Source organism: Pyxicephalus adspersus, chromosome 8 (assembly GCF_032062135.1).
Source record: "Pyxicephalus adspersus chromosome 8, UCB_Pads_2.0, whole genome shotgun sequence".
Classification (NCBI taxonomy): domain Eukaryota; kingdom Metazoa; phylum Chordata; class Amphibia; order Anura; family Pyxicephalidae; genus Pyxicephalus; species Pyxicephalus adspersus.
Window position 1 is genome coordinate 28,629,767 of NC_092865.1, and position 4,421 is coordinate 28,634,187.

The 4,421-nt window shown below is 44.4% G+C and overlaps 1 protein-coding gene across 2 annotated transcripts in view; it reads left to right on the forward strand.

Annotated features, from left to right (window-relative positions):
* The first annotated feature begins 629 nt into the window (after nt 1-629).
* The window catches only part of DIPK1A (divergent protein kinase domain 1A), a 74,493-nt gene continuing 70,701 nt past the window's right edge, over nt 630-4,421 (forward strand). Inside the window, exon 1 of one of the 2 annotated variants that reach the window (XM_072419877.1) lies at nt 630-725. The gene's annotated coding sequence lies outside the window, so the exon portion shown is untranslated. Of the gene's footprint in view, nt 726-821; nt 836-4,421 lie in introns of those variants that run through there. The other variant, XM_072419878.1, reaches the window with a different exon arrangement.

Consider the following 4,421-nt stretch of genomic DNA (forward strand, 5'->3'; position numbering starts at 1 on the left):
TAAACACAAAACCGTTAATGGATTTCATAATGATCATGCCTTTGTAATATTTAATTTCCTATTGGCCAAAATGGGACCAAATATCTTGCCCATCCATTGTGTTCCCAGTTATGCCCCTTCTTATTGCAGCGTGCCAGTTGTGCGTAATATGTTATATAAATACTGTTTATTAATACAATAAAATAATATTATGTGCACAGTGCAGGATTGAGTGATGAAGGAAGAGGATGGCAGCACCTGGTGTCCAGTCCATGCCAGGATGGCAGACTGGCACAGCACCTATCAGACTGGCATGGCGGAGGGGTCGGTGGACTTCCGCTGATAAATGTGATAATAATTTTATCCTTTAAAATTCCACTTTAAATATTAAATATTGGAAGAGAGCTGAAGCCGAGTTTTTAGAAATGACATTGCCCTTTTCTTCAGTGCCAGCTTTATAATTATTTTCAGTCAGCCAAACAGACTACTGTAACCACTTCCACAGATTAAATACAAAGTGAAGCGGCCGCCAAGTTGTCATCGCAGCGCTGCCTGGCAGAGAGCGCCCCAGGCTGCCACATTCTATGCCGGGAATGGAATACCAACAGCTAATCTCGCGAGAAGCCGGTTGAGGAGCCCCAAATCTCGCGAGAGTTCACATCCGTCTCCAGCCAAGAGCTTTTTCCAGAGCTGCTGTAGCTAACGTGTGAGGAGACAGCGTACTGACCATGCCAGCTCCAGCCCAGGTAATCAGTCCGTGCTGCCTGGCAGCTCCAGCCCAGGTCATCAGTCCGTGCTGCCGTGGCAGCTCCAGCCAGGGTCATCAGTCCGTGCTGCCATGGCAGCTCCAGCCCAGGTCATCAGTCCGTGCTGGGCTGCAGAGGTGACATGCATGTCGGTGCACTCCTGCAGAGTGAAGCCAGCTGGAGTTTCCATGGCATGATGTTAGGGTCATGTATGTGCTTGCAGTGGCCTCATACAGGGCAGTCATTAGGAGGGGGCATGGTATGGTGGGCACCTGTGAGGGCACAGGAATACTGGGCAGCATTGTGCATATAGTCAGCCATTAGCAATGCTTTGCATTTGTCAGGAAATCACTATAGCCAGCAGCACTTCTATTTATTTCTGTGCTGAGAATGAAAAAAAAAGGCAATTTGCACAACTTCTGCTAATGGGCATGGCTGCCATGGCACAGCCTGATTAGGTGCTGATCTATGGCACCGGGTACACTTTAATAGATGAGACTCCTGGGAGGCGGATGGGAAAATGTTTTGCCTATTTATCCTTGCCTGGTCTGATGGCTAATCCAACATCACAGCACAAACTTCCCTCATTTTGTATTGCCGGATTGGTAGTTGGCCGACGAGCGGATTTACATGTCGGTTTGTTTTTAATGAGACAAGTGTGGTAAGCCGTAGCAATACCTTTATTCTGATCTGATCCCAGCATGGCGATGTCTGGTTGCAGTTGGTTACTGCTCCGTCCATGCCTGCTGCTGTCAGTGGACGTGTTAACGTGTGTATATGTCATGGCTGATTGTTTTCTTGTCAGAATGGAAATCTTACAGAATGATATTTTGTTGTGTATTATAAAAAGATGAATCTCAACTCCAGGATAACTTCAATACAGGAATGGAATCCATGGAGGAGTTGATTTGCAACATTCTATCCAGCAGGGAAGGATCCTGACCTTTCTCTGCTGCAGGTTGAATGGACAGTGAAAGAAGAAGCAGTTCACATATAAGCTCATCTTTTGGTCTCCTCCTATCAGTATGATCCTTGCAGTGTGTTACATCCAATTGGCAACTTGTATTGCTTTTCCTTTACTTTTTGTAAGCTTTGCTGTGCATAGCAGATCAGTATTCTTGACCTTTTTAACATAGGGAAATGCTTGAAATAACTTTCAGGTCCTCAGGGAACCCTGTTATAATTACCATATCCACAGATCATAGTGTGGTGGTCAGTAGGAAGAATGCCTATTACATTGCTGGCCAGTGGGTAGAATGTCACCTTACAGATCATTGGTGTCACTTAAACTGACCTGAGAGGCACAAACTTTGGTGCAGGAACCCTGGCTGGGAATCACAGAGATAGATTGTATGAGACTGACCACAGGAGCTTGCTTTCTATGAAAACATGTAACTATTACAAAGCTCTGATCATTTCTGTGTTTAATATTTGCCGGCAGTTCAGATTTTTCCATCTATTCCTCTCATCTGTTCTCTGTGTTGCTGCATTCCCCGCTCATGCATTCCAGCAATGGCTCCATGACATTTCTTGTGCTGGTTTCCTGAAGGTGACAACATGAACTGTGCCTGCATTGTGTGTGCTGAAACTGCCACTTGTAGTCTCCATTGGAAGCCTGGGTGACAACATAGGAGCACAGATATGAGACATGGATATAGTGTAGTCACCAAACAACACAAGTGCCTGAACTTGGCTGACTCGGTGATATTTTAATGAAACTTGTGGTTTTCCGGAATCTGAAAATGACTTTTGAAATGACCCTAATTTGTTAAGGTTAGGGGGATTTTAGTGATTGGATTTATGTACTTTATGGCTCCCCAGGGCTGACACCTTGCCAGCCATTCAAACACTGCAGTGTCGGCTCTTAAAGAAGCAGCGTCTGCACACTTGACACCTTGTGGCAGTGATTGGTACTGCTCCCTACTGCCCCCATTCCTTCTCCATGGAGCTGTCACTGGGAGACTGGCTACCATCTATGGAGAATTTGTGGTTCCTGGCATGAAGAATCTCGCCACAAGTGTGTACCTAGCCTGTTAGTAGAAGATACAAGTTGTTTGTATTTTGGTGTGATGAGATTGTCGGGATTAAATTGTGTTTTTTTTCCCTAGTAGGTGAGCTCAGGAAACATTCCACAATGTATTCAGAACAATTGTTAGTTGCTTTGTGTCATTTCTGATTTGCCAGACTTTGTTTGCTGTAAAATAATTATACATGTAATGTTTCCTGTAAGGAATGTGAGTGAATGTCAGGCTTTTATCCGATGCACAGAGACCGGGTTTTGTACTGCTGCTTCATAGAATGATGATTTCATGTTCCAGAAATGTTAGGCACTGCTTTTACATTCTTTGGCTGCATTTTTTGGCCGTTATTAGTGATGAGGATTTGGAATCTTTTGAAATGATATTTGGACTGCAGGCAGATATTAGAAGACGCAGATAAATCCATCAATGTATTCTATAAAAACAACAAGCTGTCTGAGATTCTTCTGCTACGTTCTCTCGTACTAAAGCAACACGATGAGGGAAAGGTGGAGGCTACACCTTTGATCGGAAAATGGATCATTTATTGCAAATTATTGCAAACTTAAAGCGTACCTAAACTCAGAATTTTCACATTACATGAAAGGGTAGAAAAGCCTATAAAAAAGGGTTTTATTTATTTATGTTTTTTTATTGCAACACCTTTTTTATTTTTTTGAAAAAAAGGGTGCAGAACTGCCCCCTAATTCTTGATCGCCTTGGCGATCGAGATTGAATGGAAGCACAAAGCCTCCTGGGTGCTCCTTCTGCGCATGCCTGAGCATCTCATCGCAGAAGCAGCCTTTTCCCGCAAATAGAAAAATGTGCTGATCTCACGCATGCGCATATGGGTGATGTAGGATGAAGAAGAGGAGAAGACAGCAGCGCCCGGCACGCCAGCTTCGGGACGGATGCTGGGATGACGCGTGACCAGATGCAAGACACCCCCGGATGGATCGGACTGCTCTGCGGGATTGAAGGTAAGTGTGTTTTTTAGGGGCAGTTTTCAGTTTAGTTCCTCTTTAAGTGAGCTCTAAAGCCTCATGTAGAGATGATTGTCGCTGGAAATGATCTTTTGTTATTGTTTCCAGTGACAGATGAAGGAATGAGGACTTTACACACAGCACCAATCTGTTCTATAGGGAGCAGAGGGGGGCAGGACGAGGAAGTGGCACCCCGATGTGCTGAACACCTGAGACTGTTGTAAATTTAGCATATTTTTTGCCTGATACAAACAGAACTTTTATGTGATGTGTGTACATAGCTTTATTGTGTTTGAATCTGCCAAGTCGATTGGCGGTGGTGGAATGTTGTTGATCACTACTGACCAGTTGAATGAATATCTTTCTTGATAGGTTATTTACACGCAGAAGGACATATTTCTGAATGCAAAGTGCTGAGCAGTACCAGATACAGTTCAATAATTGATGAAGAATTTTTTTTGATCCTGGCAGTTAAGGCTACCTAACCCCCCCTGGTGTTATGAATAATAAGTATTTTTAAATGTGAAAGTGGTACATTTAAAAATACTCATTATTTTAAATTTCCCTCTTGGTCCTACGCGCCGGCCTATGGCTTCCGAGCAGATGCCCGGCCGGCATCTGCTTCCCCTGGCCTTGCGTCCCCAACATTCACACGACGGGGGTGCAGATGCCAGCTGTCATCCGTCTAGCCTGGC